Below are 20,725 nucleotides of genomic sequence, written 5' to 3' on the forward strand. Positions count from 1 at the left end.
TAATATTTCAAAAAATTTCCTCAACTTTAGAGTTTTTGTTGAACAAAAGATGTTTATAATCACGAAACTAAGCTTCTATGACTTTTTCAGCGAAAAAATTGAGTTTTGAGGATCATCATATCTTTTTGGGTCAAATTTTCATCATATATTTTTAGAAAAAAATAGCAACTCGCCGTCTTTTGCATTTTCTGACAGCGTGTAATATCAAGTTTATATAATCCTAAAGTTAGAACAATACATGAACTCGTACATAAACTAGAATCATTTTCGTGAGACTTAAACAATTATAATATTTTTGAAGTTACAGGAGACTTGATATTTAAATCAAGGTGCTCTAACCCTAGGCGAAAATCTAGTAAAATCCGAAGATAAAAGGTCCGTTGGCTATTTTTTGCCATATCAGTTCTCATTTCAACGTTTGTAAGTATCAGACAAAACGTATTCTAAAAGTTTGTCTACTACCTCAAGTCATTGCATGCTTTAAGGCGCAATTTTCTAGTTTATTGGACGGATATAAGGAATTTCATGATAACGATCCATTCAGAAGAAAAATATATCTTCCTGAACTCTAGGGATCAATCATACCCATAACATACATTTTTGAAAACTTCTTCTTAAAAAATTGAGAGTTTTCTATTGGTTTGAAAAATAGCATTATGAAATTCATATTATATTGTGACGATTGGCATATTGGAATAAATATTTTTAATATAATTTTTTCATGTGAGAAACATTTTAAAATTTAAAAAAAAATCTTCAAATTACATTTTGTAAAATTTTTCTATCTAACTTCAACAACTCAGTTTTTAATTTTTTTTTTTTTTTTGAGATAACAGGTTTGTATTTTGTATTTGTATTTGTAACACATTCCTGTTTCGAAATATAGCGAAGGAATCAAGTATCCCCAGGGATCAAGTATCCTCATTCTTCCCTACAGTTTTTGAAGCTTAATAACTTTTTTAAAATAACTCTAATTGAGATGCACTCATGGGATGAAATAATTCTCATAGTTTAGGCTTTAAGAAAAACTATATTCGAAACAAGTCGGCTGAAAGGGACAAAAGTTTTCTTTAAAACGAACATAAACACATACATGATCCCAATAAAACTTGATGTTTCCTCAAAGAGATTCTTTTTAATTAACTCTAAGCGTACATCTTTGGATGATATATATAATTGGCTAGCATCTTACAATCGCTAAAACCACCAACCAATCGATAGTTTACTATCTATGCCGTGACCCAGAATTGATCCCATGACCGTTGGCTATTAAAGACTACTCTCTATGCCACGGGCTACAGCAAAACTATGCCTAAGAACACTTTTAGCCTGCATTGCAAAACATTTTCAAAGGACGGAAAGTACATGGATTTTACCACTGTGAATATCGAATCTGTCTTTGTTTTAACAGCATAAAACTATGTGAATTTCACGTAAGGATCAAGTGTTTTTTATCAGCTTCCAAATGCTCCACGTAAATTAAGCAAAAATTCACGTAAGGAGTGGCTACGTAGTTGACGTTCCCTTTTCGGCTAAATGTGCTGATGGATGCCAATTCCATTTATTGAGCTGATACTAGGAAAAAAAAGAACATAAGTATGTCTGTTTAGCAAAGCTCTAAGACTTCCTTATGCCATTCTTAAAACAAAACATCTAGTTAGAAACTACTCGAATAAATATAAATTTCATAGTACCCAGCTTGTCTCCTCCAATCAATTCATCAACATTTGATTCTAATCAATCACAACAGTTTGTCGTTCAAACCAAAAAAAAAACTACACATGACTGACATAACATTTCGAGAAACGTGTGTGAAAATTGAGCTCTCCCTTCGGGAAGAAAATAGAAACGACGGGCAACCACTTCTTAGCCGGTTTCAAGTGTCTGACCCGGTGAGGATTCTTCTGTCGCTTCATTGGTTGAATGCAAGAATGTCGGAGTATATCGGAAAATGAATCTTGGGTCGACATTATTGCCCAGGAATGTAACGTACCCTTCAAACAGCCATCATCGGTACCGAAACTGAAGAAACAACCATAAAATAGTCAACTTTACATTACGTTTCCCAACGAAAGTGATCGATGGTGCTGAGTAAAGGTTACTTTCTCGAGAACATGGTTTGGCATGTTTGTTTACACATTCCGGCTCTCGATTGTTCTAACTACCCATCACGTTTAACTGTTCTCGAAAAAACTCTCCGATTGTACTAGTAAAAATTAACTTGAATTGTGTAGCTTCGTCCTTTTCAATTCATTTGTTTTTTCACATCTAGAATATGTTGTCCAGACAATAAATATTCGAGATGAAAACAAGTTGCGACTATTTTCTGTTTGTTTCTGTACTTTTTTGTAATAGCACTGTTTGTTTATATTTTGTTTCATACGAACGTCTGACTCTGTCTGTCTGTCTGTTTCTTATAGATTCGTAAATTTGCGGAACCGATTTGCGCGAAACTTGACAAGAGGGTCTATGGGGACCGTGGAAGGTTACTATAATGGTTTGAGACCATTTTCCCTCCATGAAAGGCGGGAGGGGCCTTTGAAACAAAAAAAAACATTTTTGCATAACTCAAGAACTGATCATACAAATGGGACCAAATTTGGCATGGAAGTGTATTTGGGTACGAAGAATATTTCTGATGAGGGAATTTCCTATATTTTTTTGTATAGCTCGAGAATGAATCGAGGAAATTTATCCAAATAAACAAATAAACAAATACATTTTTTTGAATTAATAGAGAATTGATCAGGTAAAGGAAACTAAATTTTGCATGTTAGGTTATTTGGATATGGGAAACGTATCCATGATTATTTGGCGAGTACCGCATTCCCCGTGAGTAGCGCCGATGTGGTCTAGTGCATAGACTGGCGCGAGTCTGGTATTGGTACGCCAGGCGTACTGGGTTCGATTCCCGGTATCGGCAAGAAAAACTTTTGGGTTCGAATCCCATAAGCGGGTCGACAGGTAAGATGTGTTTCATTATATAACTGACTATATAATTGGAATGTTCAATCAGTTGCCAGCTGGCCAGGTATATACACGGATGCCGGAATACCTGTAAGTAAACTAGCCCACCTGATTGATTCGTTCTTCCAAAATATACCTACATCAACACACGTAATAAATTCACCACATAACAGTTCATACGAAGCCATGGGGTCCAGGTATGGTGGCGCGCTGCATTGGAGATTTGTCGAACCTAATAATCTAAGGAATGTATGTGAACCCATACTTTGGCAGAAACTGCGGTGAATCCGTGCACCCATGGTGGATTACCAACATACATACATACATACAGTACCGCATTCCCCGTGAGTAAATAGAAAGAGAGGAGGGGTCTTTTATACAATTTTTGCTTAGCTCAAGAGCTTAATAGAGAAACGGAACTAAATTTGGCATGGGAGTTTATTTAGGTATGTTTTTGTAATGGTTTGGTATCCCTCCCTCCTTTCAGTGGGAAGATAGGAAGAGAGGAGGGGGTCTCTTTTATAATTTTTTGTATAACTCGAAAACTAATCAAGCAAATGAAACCAAATTTGGCATGGAATTGTTTTTAGAAACGAGAAATGTCATGTAGTTCGAGACATCTTCCTCTATGATAATTTAATTCCGCTCCCTTATTCCAGTAGAGAAATGGAAAGAGGGAGGAAGACTTCTATTCAAGTTGTTTGGCATAACTATGAAACTTATCAAACAAATGAACATATGTGGTACATATCGTTATAAGTTTACGAAAAATTTATCTAAGGTAGTTCTCTCCACAAATAATGTCTAAATTTCAAATGTGAAGCAATCGTTGTATCATATCTTTGTATTGCAATTTTCAACTCAAGTTGCAATTGGCATTTCAAGGAGGATTCATCTGAATGATGTTGAAATTTAATCTAAAATCATCTACAATTAAAACGAAATTTAAACAATTTTCTCAAATGCCATTACTTTCACATATTCTCAAAAGGTGTGGTAAAGCACACCGGGTCAGCAAGTGAACCATAAAGATCCCAACTGAAAATTTTGAAGTTAATTTGGTAAAGGTAACGTAACAGATAGGTACTATCTTGATTCAAACAAACCCAAACGCTTCCGCTGCAACTTGGCAACAATTTGTTAGTTTCACTTTTTTTATATTCGTGACAACATTTCGCAATTCGTTCAAAATGGCAAGCAAAAGTTATTTTCAGAGCCGTCCGAGGACCCCACAAAGATCAGCAAACTCTTCCCTTTCTATCTTGCTGAAACATGCAACATTTGGTGAACTTTGTATTTTTTCGGTATTATTTTCGTTTTTCATTTACTATTCGTCTGACCGTATAATTAATATCCACATAATGCAGATTGTGTGTGTTTCAGTTGAATTCTGAGTGACAAAAAGAAACGCGAATCAAGACTGTGATAGGAGAAAAAAGCGCCGAAATCGTGCACTTTCGTCACTTTTTGTTGAGTGCTCATTAGACATTTTCTCGCATTATATAATGATTATTATTTTTATCGCGAAGACGCCGGCGAAACCTTTTACCTTTATTTTAGCTGGGTGCCATTTTTCCATTTTTCGCAGATTTTTTCCGCGAAAGAGGATGTTTGGCGAAAAAAAATGGTGCGAGGGGATGAATACCCGCACAAATAAGGGTACACGTTGCTAATTGATGGCACTTTATGCTTATGAAAAATGATGTTGCTTCTGTTTAGAATTATGACGTCGCTGATGATGGCGATGATGAGAATGATGATGATGAGGATGATGAGGACCTACTCAAACTTCCAAACAGCCTTTTTTGACGTGATGTGCAAAAAGCTGTGTAGCAAAAATTCTAATTATACCTACCTGACGGCGACAGTTGAGGAGAGTTTCATATTTTTTCCATTCTTTTTGACGAGAAAAAAAAGTGTATCGAGCAGCCAAAATCTGATCCGTGGTGCCCTCGAGAGCAAACACCGGCCGTGATCTGTCATTAGAGCATTAATTATTCATCTCACGTACTGCGCCAGTGCTTGTTTGTTGTCACTCTAATTTACTGGTTTAAACGAGAAATCGATAATCTATTTTCAACTGCTTTGTGTCTTTCGGGTCATTAGAAGTAGCCTGTTCATTGATCCACAAATTTCTTCACACCACAGCCGAAAAAACCGGGACCATTACGCAACTACGGTCAAATAGCATTGACCAGAAACTTGAACGTGTAGACATGCTTAAGAACAGCAGTGTGCTGCTAAAAAATTAAACTACTCACAAATGTACTTCATTTTAGAAAAATATGTTTGAACAAATGATTTGTCTACCTCCTTCAATATCATATTGCACCATTATTTAGTTCACTTAACTGAAGGTCGTTATGGCATAGCCATTTGCAATACACTGTGGGAATTGCCACTAGCCGAATGGATCATTACACCGAAAGTTGTAAGTTCAACGTTCTCATTGTTGCGGTCATGCATCAAAGCATATCCATTTCAGCAGTATACCAAGATTATTGTTTAGTCCTAATGTCTTAAATTCCTCCAAATAACTCGGTCCATGACAACCGTTCTCCAACTTCTCGGACATCTCACATTCGCCAAATCACGCTCCACTTGGTCTAACCACTTCGCTCGTTGTGCCCCTGCTCGTCGCGTTCCTACCGGATTCTTAGCGAACACCTGTTTTTTTTTTCAGGACAGTCGCCTGGGTTCGCCGTAGAGTCGCGCGAGCTCGTGGTTCATCCTTCGCCTCCACACTCCGTTCTCCTGCATGCCGCCTAAGATGGTTCTTAACACTCATCGCTCGAATACTGCGATGAGGTTGTCCTCCAGCAATATCCACATCTCGTGCCCCTGAAGGATAAACAGAAATCAAATTATCGAAGGCTCGTAAATATTTTCGAATCATATATGCAGTTGAAATCCGAAGTTTTCGTGCTGGTGATTGGCAAAATTGTCAACCAGAAACGATGGAAAATTCATCAAACACCTCGGCAATCGGCAACCCCTTTTGTTTGGTTTCGACAGTTGATATGTAGATGACTGGTCAACATGAAATGTGTCAAAATGTTGACGAAAACTCCGGTTTGGGGATTCAGCGAAAATATTGACTTCCCCAATTCATTGGACGTCAAAACAGAAATTTCAAACTTCAAATCAACTAAAAAGGATTGTGATACAAGAATCTGAAAACAAATTATTGATATTGCTCGCTCAAAACACTATCTACACAAGTCGTCCTGCAGTGTATACTGATACTTTCAAATCATAAAAAACATGTGCAGTAGGAATCTATATCCTAAACACCAATAGAAGGATCAGCCTGGAGCTCTGAATCGAAACATGCATCACCACAGCAGAAGTCTTAGCTATTCACGTTGCTCTTAAACACATGGAGTAAGATCAAATATACAAGGAAGAAAATTACACCGATTCTTTATCAGCATGCCAAATCATACAATCTACATATGTACGTTGAAATCTAAAATTATAAATCAAATTGTTCAACAAATTATCGGCATAAGCTAAGCTTATCTAAGCTTGATTGAGTACTCACATCCACCTCAAATTGTTCAGCAAATTATCGGCATTGCCAATATACTCGACACAACAATCCAATGTATCTCTGAAGGATAACGATATCGTGGACGCTTTAGCAAAGGCTGGCACAATTTCCACAGAAATCTTCAAAAATGGTCTCTTCATGAAGGATTCTCTGAACTATTTCAACCAAGATAAAAAAAATTACAGAAACCGGTATTTAAATAACTCAGAAGAGAAGGAGAACCAGGCCACACAACAAAGCTCCTTGGTACTCAAAGAAAAAACTTACCAGCTGGGAATAAGAACTTTAAACCGTATTCTAGCGAGCCGCAGCGAGCCAAATATTGGCTTGCCAAGTGGAAAATTGCAGACGATCCGAGCTGTTTTCTTAACACCGGAAATGGCAGATCATACCATCTTCTACTGAACAAAATACAACAGTAACAGATCAAAATATTCTTTCGGACACAAATTGCAAACACTCATTGAATTATGCGAAACAAACGAAATATCCATCTACCAAGAAGTGATCAAGTTCCTGCGGGACATAAAATCGGAATTATAATACCCAGCCGACTTCGAGGTGAAATGCAACATTATACACTCTTAATCTTTTCTTCTGTGGTCGGGACGATCCTGTATTTTCAACAGCTGAATATCACAGGACGATCGCAGCACAAAAAAACACTACAGGAAAACGACTGTCAAAATCACCTGTAGGTTTGAAACAGTTTCCTCCTGCATGTGGTATGCAGGAAGTTTCGAAATTCTCCTGTAGGCTCGAGACTGCTTTCTTTCATGATTTGAATGGGAATTAGGGATTTATTTAGCGGAAAAATTACAAAAATCTAAACTTTTGAAAAGTACATTTATTATTTGGATGTACAAATATAAATTTGCTGCCAGCCCTGGAGTATATTTTCGATGGCCCGGGATTTCATCTGAAAAAAAACAACAAAGTGTTCATTTTTAAGTCACCATAAAATCATCTTGAAAAGAATTACCTGTTTCATTACCACGAATGCTGCCGAATCAGCTCCTTCTTCAGGTCCTTGGCAGTCATCTTGATGTTCTGCCCCAGCATCGTTGTTAGATATTGCAACTTGCATTAAAAAATGCTGCAATGGCAAATTCATCGACAAGTTGATATTTAATCCAAGCTGCGCAGTTGGATGCTTTGAATAAGTGGTTCCTCCATCCAAGCTTCCAGAAGTTCTTGTTTTTTCTGCAGAACTGGTAATTTACTTCACTTTAATAAAAAAAAATCTTGGCACAAACCGCTTCAATTTCTTTTCAACGTAACACAGAATGTTGAACAGAAAAAGCAGAACAGAAAACGGTTGACAGTTAACAATCCCTTGTGATACAGAACGATTGTTCGAGAACCTGTGCACTTGTAGAAATTTAGTCCGAGATTTCAGGAAAAAGGAACCGTCCCGTGATTCGGGTGGGTCTCCATCCGAATTTCCGAACTTTTCCTATGATTCGAGAAATCATAGGGATAGCGGAATAATTGCAATCTTAGTGTGTACACACTTAATCTTTTCTCATATGATCGGGACGATTTCGTCCTGTATTTTCAACAGCTGAAATTACAGGACGATTTCAGGACAGGAAAAACGCTCAGGAAAACAACTGTCAAAATTATCTGAAGGTTCGAAACGCTTTTCTCCGGTAATTTGCAGGGAATTTTGAAGTGTTCCTGTAGGCTCGAATCGGCTTTCGTCCACCATTTTTAAAAAATTCTGAAGTTTTTCAGCAATAATTAAAAACTTTTTTTAAATTCAAAATGAAAATTTTAACTCATTTTTCGCTATACACTAAACTATAAAGCCAGTTGAAGGATCGAAATGTCCATTGTTTTTGACGGCTGATTGGCACTGTTTTCATCTCCACGGAATCAACTTGTTCTCCATCCTGTGCAACTTTTTGGGCATTCGCTGGTGTTTATTCCAGTTTACAGCATATTTCGCCTGGATAGAAAAAAATTTATTATTCATTGATTTTTAGTTAACTATATATTATTTAAATATGTTCCTGCTCTAGCAGCATATTAATGTTTCTGATATCGCTGACACTGGATCTTATTAATCAGGTGTCTTGTAGTTCATTTAAGCAACCAGTAGCGGTCCTGAAAATGAAATTTTTGGCCTCACACTGTACTGTCAGTTTCGCACCGAAATTGATGACACTTCGCCGAAGAATGTTGCCGCACTACTTCTGGCAGACTCTGCGGTTGCAATTGTCGCAACTAATAACCGGGAACAACCGTTTTTGAGGATCAATGCTCCAGAACAAACACATGACAGTGGAATTTTTCCCGTATTACGTATTACACGGAATCGTTGCCCTAAATTTTATCGAGCTCCTGAATACTCGAAAAAGAATTCCTTCGAATTTTAGGAGAATTGAGGTGCTACGAGAATCGTTCAGCAATCTCCCCGTGCCTCAGGAAAACATCTTGTTTTTGACAATTCAAGTGTCATTTTGCCACAAGGACAATTGTGAAAAAATCCCAGAAAGTCATCGATTTTAACAAGAATGTTGTAAGAACGAATGTTCGCCAAGAATACTTTCAAAAAAATTGAGGGAATCTACAAAATGACAAAGAATTAGTGATGTACCTTTTCAATATCGGATATTTAAAAAGTCGTGTTGAAATTCTGATGATAAACACGTGAGTTGTAAAAAAACGACGCGAAGCTCTGCTAATTATTAAAAAAAAATTTAAGTGCGGCCCGCCGACAAGATTTCAAATTTTAATTGGCCCGTTGGTTCAACCGGTTCCTCACCCCTGAATTAAAGTGCAAGCTAAGCTAAGCTATAAAATTCAGGAAAAATATTCAGTTAGGCTTCCGCTTTTCCAAATCCGAATTGCCGGGCCTTACGCTTAAACCCTGCCATAAGATTTTGTACAGCCACCTTGTCCACCTTCTTCGCCGCAGAAAGCCAGTTTGCCTTGAACTGCTGCTCGTCCTTAGCAGTTTTTTGGTCTTCTTTAGGTTCCGCTTGACAATAGCCCAGTATTTCTCAATTGGGTGGAGTTCTGGCGTGTTGGGAGGGTTCTTATCTTTGGGAACCACCTGCACGTTGTTAGCGGCGTACCACTCCAAAGCCTTTTTACCGTAATGGCGAGATGCCAAATCCGACCAAAACAGTGCGGAACAACCGTGTTTCTTCAGGAAAGGCAGCAGACGTTCATTCAAACACTCTTTCACGTAAATTTCTTGGTTGACAGTCCCGGAAGCTATCATAGCTTAGCTACGAAAATGCTGCTTTTCAAGCCACAGATACAGATGGCTTGCCAAACCAGATATTTCTTCGCCAACTTTGACAGTTTCATGTGCTTGAAAATATCTGCTACCTTTCCCCTTCCTTTTGCCGTATAATACTCCTATCCCGGAAGCTGCTTGTAGTCGGCTTTGACGTAGGTTTTGTCGTCCATTACTACGCAATCAAACTTCGTCAGCATCGTCGTGTACAGCCTCCGGGATCGCGCTTTGGCCGTCGTATTTTATTTATCATTGTGATTTAGAATCACTACCTTCTTGTAAGTCAATAGTGCGGCTCGTTTTTTGGCTCGATGCACGGTTGTAGACGATACACCCAGCTTATTTGCGGCATCTCGGAGAGAGAGGTTAGGGTTTCGCTTGAAACTACTGGCAACTCTCTTTGTCGTCTCAGCGGCTTCCGGTTTTCGATTTCCCCCCGATCCAAACTTCCTGGCTATCGACAAACGTTCCGCAAATACTTTAATTACATTTGTAACGGTTGATTTGGCAACTTTTAGCGATTTTGCAAGCTTTGCGTACGAGTAGCTCGGATTTTCGCGATGCGCGAGCAAAATTTTGATACGCTGCTCTTCTTCCTTGGACGGCATTTTGACAACTGAAAAGTGAATTCCAAAATCAAAATAGGAGCAACATTATACCCACACACCTTCAAAATGAGGGGTGTTCAGGTTTTTAAATGCAAAATTGAAAGAAATACGTCAAGTTGATATTGACCAAATTTTGACCGTATCACCCTTTAGACTTGCTGGGTATATGGTAAATGCTACCGGTCCCATACTAAGCCGATTGTCCTTCACGGAAAATAAAATGAAGGTAAAATCTACCGGGAGGCGAAGTGATTTTTTCCACCCATCTTTCTCGGTGAATTTTATATTTTTTTTAATACACATAGCCAAAAGGTAAATTTTACCTTTTTTAATTCACCTATCAAAAAGGTAAACTTTACCTTTTTTGCATTCACCTAGCAAAATAGAAAATAATATTATTTTTCCCTTCACTGATTTAAAAGTTAAATGCTAGTTGGTTTGGTAGAATTCTTCAATGAAAATAAAACAAGAACAAAATTCATTTTAAAATGGTTATTTATTTGAGATAAATAGGCATTTTTACCTTATATTTATTGTTGGAATGTATAACCGTGTTTGAAAAAAAATATTGTTGAGTTCTTCCGAGCCATCATGGCCGGTGAATCCTCCTGCATTACGTTAAAACATTCATGCTCTTCTCAAATTCGACTACTACGGTTAGGTCCGGCTTTTCCGGAATGATATCTGAAGGATGACGTGGAATACACCTCAAAGCTCTGTGGGCCAATCTGAAACAAAATCAAAGTGTTATGACGAGAACCAGCAAAACTAAATGACACTTACCATTCTGTTCCGATTTTCACATATTGGGCACGAAGCAAAACTTGTTCCTGAATGACAACACAGTTTGACCTCAATAACGGGTTTCGTAAATAGTTACTTTTTTTTAGATGAATTGTACCCTTTTTTTTTTGTTTTAGCTCAATCAGCCTGGAAGTTTGACCTGGAAGTTTACCACGCTACGAGGTAAGTTTGACCTTTTTTTTGGATTTTCCTTTTTTCTAGGCGAAATTCATTTTCATAAAGTGAGTATTCCAGATTCCCTGGTTTCCCAACAAAGTCCGAAGAAAATGTCAATTGAAAAGGATTTGATGTTTTTTTTCACCTTCTTGACTTTTTGAAATTTCAGCAATTTTTCCGAAATGTCCGAAATGCGATTCGGTAGTATAGAGAGGAAAGCAGCTTCGTTGACAGAAAAAAATTAGGTCAGAAACTGCGTCCTGTGGGCAAAACATTGGACTGGAAAATCCAGTCTACTTACGACAGACAGAAGACTGCCGGGATATAGCCACAAAAGTGGGATTGCTTCTCCGCACCGCCCATCGTTTCAAGGTAAGAATGGGACTAAAGACATTTAAGAAGCAGTAGAACTCATCTCTCATTTAAACAGAAGACCAAATAATATGCCCGTGGTCATGGCAACCTTTGGCCAAATGCCGGAAGCGAGATTCACACGATCTTTGTACCAAAAAAGTGACCGTTTGAAATGGAAACTCTCTCTAGGTAGTAAAGAGTGTTTCATGGGACTAAGAATTAAAATTCGATGAAGTTTTTTATAATTTTGATACAATTACGTTTCTTTCCATTAAAGGTTTGAGCTTAGATTGAATTTAAGAACAATATTTCCGTTTTGTTTTGTTAGGTAGTAATAGTAAAAAACAATCAATTCAAAGCTTAAAACCCAACCAGTCACCATGTTTAACAAACATATGAGTCTCAAAGGAGCAAACCATACTTCTAGTGATGGTGGCGGTCAATGAACGACGACGTCAGAGAGCAAGAGGTTCATGGTCAGCAAACTGTTTTTCCAAACCTATTCTTGCTGATACCACCGGCGGAAGAAGGAAAACAAATGGTTTTCTCGTATGAAAGTATGTTGGTATTCTTAGAATATGATGACGACTTATGCGACTTCCGTAAAAACATGAACAGAGGATTTTGTTGTCGATGGTTCTGCTGATGTTCTTCATCCCACCTTTCAGCTGTCACTAGTAAGACGTGGGAGTATGTTGGGTCATCTTTGTTAGAAAAAAGTATGTGTATAAGACTATTTTTTTATAACAAAAAATACTGAGTATTGTATAATAAAAAATTCTATGACCTCCTCTAACGATGACAAGTACTTAATTTTTTTTATAGGATTTCAAACCCCAATTATCAATAGATTAAAATCGATTGGCACATTTCTGTATTATTTTCAAACCAATTTGTATGCAAATACCAATCTCCTTGACAGTTTGGCGAAGAGAAAGTTGAACTGTTGTCGATATTAGCCTTATTCAATACTATTTTCCCCCTCGATGTGTAGCCAACAAGAAAAACATTTATCATCGGGTTGTGAAATTTCCCTCAAGTTCATTGTCAAGTTGAGCGTCGATTTCGAAGTGCAGGCAAGCGAACGAGCGAGTAGTCTATTTTCGCAAATATTCGCGTCGAATTTTGTCGAGCAAACAACGATTTCGGCAGCAGGAAATACCGATTTCTGTTATATTTTTGCACTTTCTTTCCACAAACGTTTTGTCCGCGGGAAAGTCGTTTCAAATAGAAAACCCATCATCGTCGTCCGTTAGCTGGGGCAACAAGTGCAATTATTCCCCATTTAATGGTTGTCTATCATTAAATGTCCCGACCGGCAGGTGGCAGATTGTGTCCTGCCTGTCGTTTGGCAAATGAAATGGAATTAAGTTGTACCGAAATGAAATTGTCTGCAGCGAAAAAGAACTGAATTGCCAATAAAATTATTTCTCGAACAGTGCAGCTCATTAGCGCTTAGCAGCTGAACAATAAATCAATCGATGTGATAATAAAACTGTATAACTCAATTTAGAGCAGATTTTTTGTTGTGTACTTCGAAATTAATGGACTGCACTTAATTGCATGGTAATGTATTGACGACAAAATCAGATTTCATACCTGAAGGACTACAAATTATATTGACAAAATAATAAATCAATCTTATGTTTGCTGTTCTCGATAGTTGCTTAAGGTTTCTAAACCAGACAATTTAACATAAAATTTGATTCAAAGAAGGGTCACATTCAGATTCAGAATTCAGATTCAGAATTCATATTCAGAATTCAGATTCAGAATTCAGATTCAGAATTCAGATTCAGAATTCAGATTCAGAATTCAGATTCAGAATTCAGATTCAGAATTCAGATTCAGAATTCAGATTCAGAATTCAGATTCAGAAATCATATTCAGAATTCAGATTCAGAATTCAGATTCAGAATTCGGATTTAGAATTCAGATTCAGAATTCAGATTCAGAATTCAGATTCAGAATTCAGATTCAGAATTCAGATTCAGAATTCAGATTCAGAATTCAGATTCAGAATTCAGATTCAGAATTCAGATTCAGAATTCAGATTCGTTACTTTGATTTATCGGCCTAGCGGTGAAAAGTGATGTCCTTTTTAGTAGAGACATCTAAAGATTATGAAAATTTTTTAGATAGATGGATAGAAGGTTAGAAGAAATGAAAGATGGTGAAAATGAGCGTTCGTCCGCACTACAAGTTCTCGCTTGTGGGGCGGACCACGCTAAGCCTACTAATGTGTGGTGGTAGATGCAACTCTATCTGTATCTACCACTTCATAGTAGTAGGCTCGTGAGGAACAAAAATTTGGTATGTGATGGTAATGCTTCTAGACAAATTCTACCCGCTCATTTTCACCATCTTTCATTTCTTCTAACCTTCTATCCATCTATCTAAAAAATTTTCATAATCTTTAGATGTCTCTACTAAAAAGGACATCACTTTTCACCGCTAGGCCGATAAATCAAAGTAACAAACGAAAATTACGGTGGTTAATCTCTTCATAAGAATTCAGATTCAGAATTCAGATTCAGAATTCAGATTCAGAATTCAGATTCAGAATTCAGATTCAGAATTCAGATTCAGAATTCAGATTCAGAATTCAGATTCGGAATTCAGATTCAGAATTCAGATTCAGAATTCAGATTCAGAATTCAGATTCAGAATTCAGATTCAGAATTCAGATTCAGAATTCAGATTCAGAATTCAGATTCAGAATTCAAATTCAGAATTCAGATTCAGAATTCAGATTCAGAATTCAGATTCAGAATTCAGATTCAGAATTCAGATTCAGAATTCAGATTCAGAATTCAGATTCAGAATTCAGATTCAGAATTCAGATTCAGAATTCAGATTCAGAATTCAGATTCAGAATTCAGATTCAGAATTCAGATTCAGAATTCAGATTCAGAATTCAGATTCAGAATTCAGATTCAGAATTCAGATTCAGAATTCAGATTCAGAATTCAGATTCAGAATTCAGATTCAGAATTCAGATTCAGAATTCAGATTCAGAATTCAGATTCAGAATTCAGATTCAGAATTCAGATTCAGAATTCAGATTCAGAATTCAGATTCAGAATTCAGATTCAGAATTCAGATTCAGAATTCAGATTCAGAATTCAGATTCAGAATTCAGATTCAGAATTCAGATTCAGAATTCAGATTCAGAATTCAGATTCAGAATTCAGATTCAGAATTCAGATTCAGAATTCAGATTCAGAATTCAGATTCAGAATTCAGATTCAGAATTCAGATTCAGAATTCAGATTCAAAATTCAGAATTCATAATTCAGAATTCAGAATTCAGAATTCAGAATTCAGAATTCAGAATTCAGAATTCAGAATTCAGAATTCAGAATTAGAATTCAGAATTCAGAATTCAGAATTCAGAATTCAGAATTCAGAATTCAGAATTCAGAATTCAGAATTCAGAATTCAGAATTCAGAATTCAGAATTCAGAATTCAGATTCAGAATTCAGCTTCTGGATTCAGTTTCTGGTCTCAAATTCAGGATTTTGATTCATAGTTCAAATTTTGGAACTTTCAGAAGCACATTGAAAATGTTGCTGGCATTTTTTTTTATCTTTATTTGAAACGGCTCATCTTGCTGGCATTTGGAAACGAATTATTTTCTTTCTACACAATGCATCGCCGAATTAATTTTTCCTTGATTATGAACGTCAACAATCCACCAGTTGCGCAGTTAGCTCATCCAACATAACTGCTCTCTTGATTATGCAGTATTTTGCGATGTTTTAAAAATAAATACACATTTTAATAATAACGGAACACATTTTTGGCGGCCCGACTAAAAATAACCTACCAGAAAAATGCGCGAAAAAAGTGTTCGCCTCGTGTCACATTGTCTCTAGAGCCATGATAGATCATTAATTTCGAACACGGCAACCAGTTATATGGTCATAATTTGCAAACCGGGATGGGTTTCGGGTCTAACATTTGTGTTTTTATTTCTAGGAGCACCAACGCTAATGTTGTCTGCTGAAAAGCTGCCAAAAATCAAACATTTGCTGGCGTAGAAACAAAGACGGGGATGTTAAAGATTATTTTTTCCTTTTATTTTCTAAGCCGTTTTCCACCATAAGTGTACGGACTTTATGAATTCGAGCGTCGCAGTTTGGTTTCGTCATGCTAGTGGGACTGATTATTTTTAGGAGATTTTGCAACAGTTCACACCAGAGTCCATTGGTAGACTTCTCAAAATGGACAAAATGTATACATTTCTTGATTGTTATCTTTGCTGCTTAGAAGTTCAGAAGCTTGACATTTGTAAATTATTCTTGTAGTTTTTTACTGACATTTGAGTAATAAATCGATTTTGAGGCGAACTTGAAATAGTTTGTCGATTTCCACATACAGTGGAAAAACAAGATTATACCGAAAAACTACTCGAAAGTTCAAATTAATCATCAATTCATCATTGTTGTTTTTATTTGTATAAAAACGCTATATTAGTGCTGAGTTAACATGGTTTTGAAATTTAGATAAAATCATCCCGTTTACTACGTATTCATTACTTTCAATTATTGTGTCAGTACAGTGCACAGTGGTGCAGAACATCAATCTAGCTGTACGAAATTAATAGCGCCCAGGGAAAAAAGATAGACATTTGGCGTCTTCAGCAACATTGTTCAGTTTTACATGGAGCACATTCCTATATTAAAATTTTTGCCGAGAGGTCCACCGATAGCGAAATAAAAATGCTAACTTTTTTGTTCTTAAAATTAGGGCTTTGATGTCTTCGACAAGGTAGTTTATCTGATCAAAATACATAAGTTTGTTGAATACGTCAAGGTCCTATCACATCACCCTCAGGAGTTACAGTCAAAGTAAAAAAAATCTCTTTAAAAAACAGTTTTTTGAACCTGACACGTTGTAGATTGGATAAAATGGTTCGCTGTCTTTGAGACAAAGTTGTGACAAGCCACGATCTACAATTGTCTCATACATTATGATGGGTTTAGAAGTTACTGAAGCCCTATAGATAGCATTTAGTGTATTTTATTGGCAATTTTTTAAGGCTCGTCCATCAAAAAGTGCATATTTTTGCAACATCCCCTTTTTTGTGATTATTTTTGATGATAAGCAGAACCATTTCTATTTGAAATTAGCGGGGAAATCGGTGGAAATATGTAGAAGAGATTTGAATGATTGAAAACACACTTTTTATATGAAAATTATCTATTTTACTTATAGAAAAAACGTTGATAACCTTTAATTTATTAATAAAGTGTTGTTGATTTCTTTAATATATTTTGTTTTATTAAAAGACATTTAAATTCAATTTTTCAAATCATTTGAACTGAAAAAAATGGAACTAATCTGTTAAATTTGGTAGAGCACTAAATTAGTATTTGATATCATATAAATGAATAATAGAACCGATTTTGCCGCTTCAACCGGTTCAATTTAGTGCAGTTTAGTTCCATTAATTTTGTTTTGAGTTTAAATGATTTGAAAAGTCAAATTTAAATGTCTTCCAATAAAAAAAATATATAAAAGAAAACTGCAGCACTTTATTAATTAATTAAATGTTATCAACGTTTTTTTCTATAAGTAAAATAGGTAATTTTCATATAAAAAGTGTATTTTCAATCATTCAAATCTCTACTATTTCCACCGATTTCCCCGCTAATTTCAAATGGAAATGGTTCCGCTTATCATCAAAAATAATCACAAAAAAGGGGGTGTTGCGAAAATGTGCACTTTTTGATGGACGAACCTTAAAAAATTGCCAATAAAATACACTAAATGCTATCTATAGGGCTTCAGCAACTTCTAAACCCATCATAATGTATGAGACAATTGTAGATCGTGGCTTGTCACAACTTTGTTTCAAAGACAACGAACCATTTTATCCAATCTACAACGTGTCAGGTTCAAAAAACTGTTTTTTAAAGAGATTTTTTTTACTTTGACTGTAACTCCTGAGGGTGATGTGATTGGACCTTGACGTATTCAACAAACTTATGTATTTTGATCAGATAAACTACCTTGTCGAAGACATCAAAGCCCTAATTTTAAGAACAAAAAAGTTAGCATTTTTATTTCGCTATCGGTGGACCCCTCGGCAAAAATTTTAATATAGGAATGTTCTCCATGTAAAACTGAACAATGTTGCTAAAGACGCCAAATGTCTATCTTTTTTTCCCTGGGCGCTATTAATTTCGTACAACTAGATTGATGTTCTGCACCACTGTGCAGTATATGATTTCATAAGAAAAAAATATATATATTTTTGTTGTTTTCTATATGCAACAATTTCTTATTCACCATTGCTGAAAATCATTATCTCGAATTGAAGGCAAGCATCTGCAGCTTAGAAAATATCACCGTAACTATGTAACTGAAAAACGACGTAAATAAATATCCTGTTTGTTCGATTAAAAAGTTACAAAATAACCGGCAGAGTTTTTTCTTGAAATTGAGTGTTATTTCTTCTTCTTCTTCTTCTTCTTCTTACATCAACATGGCCAAAACATGTAGGCATCCTAGAAAATGGATGACTTGCGTCTTTCATCTTTCTTTTCAGCGTATTACCTGTTACATATTCCTATGCATTGCAGATATTACTACGGCCAGGCCAATCATGTGATGAAAACCGCGAAAGATACAGGATACAGGGGCGGAATGAAGCGTGGAGATCCCCACCAAACGCTTCATATAACATTTTGAATATGGCAAGACTTAAATATGAATTTATGTCATTTGGGAAAGTACGTATGGAATATTGATACATTAAATGCTGTTAATGAATTAGGAAATTACGATACTTACCAACACTATACTCACCGCAATAATAGATTAGAATATAGAATATTACATTTGGGTTTCTGTAGATCAGCTATTTTGCCTTCGTATTTTTTCCGTATACTCTGTGGATAGTATGAGAGGTTAATGATCACAAAAAAATTAGTAAACGGTTGAAACACATAATTAGTGCACCCCTAACTTTTCATCAATTAAGGTGGATTACTACTAAATAATTCTTTCGTGATAGTTTAACGGCAATGTTGATTTAGAAGTTTTGATGAACTTTTTAAGAAGATTTTGAATAATTAGAATGATTTTATTAAATTTAAAACTTTACGCTAAGTCTGAAGTTTACATTCAAAAAATTGTATCTTTGGAACACTCATCCATAAAATTGGTTAAACATTTTACCGAAGACTAGATTTTTTTAACAAAGAATACTTATATCTGAATATTGGCAATCTAGGCCCTTGCAAAAATGAACAACAATGCTTATCTTTCCAGTGTAGGCATCGGTCTAAATGTTAAATCTACTCTCAACGAAAATTCAGTCCAGTCGAGAAAGTTAAAAACTGTTAATTATGATACCTTATACCAAAACAATCACTAATTGAAAAATTGGAGCAGGAAAGACAAATTAATCATGATTTATGTTAGAATCCTATTCTTAAATAGATGTGGAACAGAATTAAATTTGATCTTTTTAAATTAATTTACCGATCTTTTGTTTGCGAAGCCATAAGTATGAACTCATAATAATTATCTAAATATACAAAATAAGATTAAAAATAAAATTTGTTCAATGTCAGCTAAAAAGAATTAACGAGGCACATCACTAGAAAATCTTCCAAGGAGAATGATCCTAATAAAAAAGGATTTGTTTGAAAGTATGGCTAAGAAATTCACAATTCTTCAAAATTTAACAGATGCGAGTTCAGTGAAGCTTAAAAAACGTTAACACACTATTATGCTACGAATCAGTACAGATTACGAACAATTACAATATACAAAGATAACTTTGTTTAACTTTTATTATTTCTAAATTTTTCTGAGATTTCTTGTACAAAAAATTATTTCAAATTGTGCAATCCAAAGAAAAATAAACAAAATCTTAGGCTTCTTATACCAAATAGCACTTCCAATTATGCAATAAAAAACGAATTCTTAATTGCGATTGAAACAGAAATAATTTTGTCAGTCTTCTTGTAGGATGTAATGGTTCACAATTGGTACAATTTGCTGTATTCATCGTCACTCGTTTACCTAATGATTGCATTTGCTTACCTTCAACGCTGGGATTAATTATCCTTAAGCCGGAACTCCTTTCGTTAGTCCCCATTTGCATTATTGCTAATAGATTCAAATTCGCCGACGCTTACCTCCTGTTTTATTTTGGTTTCGAAAAATCATCAATCATCTTGAAATTGAGTGTTATTTTGAAGAAAAAAAAAAACAAATCTTTAGGGCAAACGAATTTATTTCGAATAAACCGAATTACCTCAACTTTAAACTTCCTAATGCTTTAAAAGTACATGCATACTTTAGAACCATCATCCTCCATTTGATTTACATTGGGCTTGTGATATAGCTCAGTTGGCAAGTCTGTTGTCTCCTGAGCCGATGTCCACGAGTTCGAGCCCAAGAGCAAACATCGAACACAGTTGTACCGGATAAGTTTTTCAATAACGATCCGCCAACTGTAACGTTGATAAAGTCGCGAATGCCATAAAGATGGTAAAACGACTATAATCGAAACAAAAAAAAATTTGATTTACATTGTCCTATTATTCCACTTTTCTAAGGATGTTTTCTTAAATTGTTCAAATTGTGTCCCATTTTAAGTTGATTTTGTATGGGGACCCCTTCCAAAGACTTCTTCAAACCATTAAACACTCCATCTCGGTTCCGAAAAACCCTTAGTTACCAAATTTCACTTCATTCCGACCGTCCGTTTATACGTGATGGTGTCACAAAGAAAACGCCTTCATGTTTATGTATAAGAAGAGAGCTTATTTTTTATGGGGGCTGCTCTTCCACGAAAAGTGAGAATCTTGAAACTATTATACAAACCATCTCTGACCCGAAAAACCATCGGATACCAAGTTTCACTTCATTTCGACCGTCCGTTTATAAATACGTGATGGTGTCACAAAGTAAAAACGCCTCCATTTTTATACATAAGATATGGTTTCTTTAGCTTTCCAAGTTCGCGAGTTTTGCCAATAAACTTGTATGAAAGCCCCCCTCTCACATCG

The sequence above is a fragment of the Uranotaenia lowii genome, chromosome 3, assembly GCF_029784155.1.
Source record: "Uranotaenia lowii strain MFRU-FL chromosome 3, ASM2978415v1, whole genome shotgun sequence".
In the NCBI taxonomy this organism is placed as follows: domain Eukaryota; kingdom Metazoa; phylum Arthropoda; class Insecta; order Diptera; family Culicidae; genus Uranotaenia; species Uranotaenia lowii.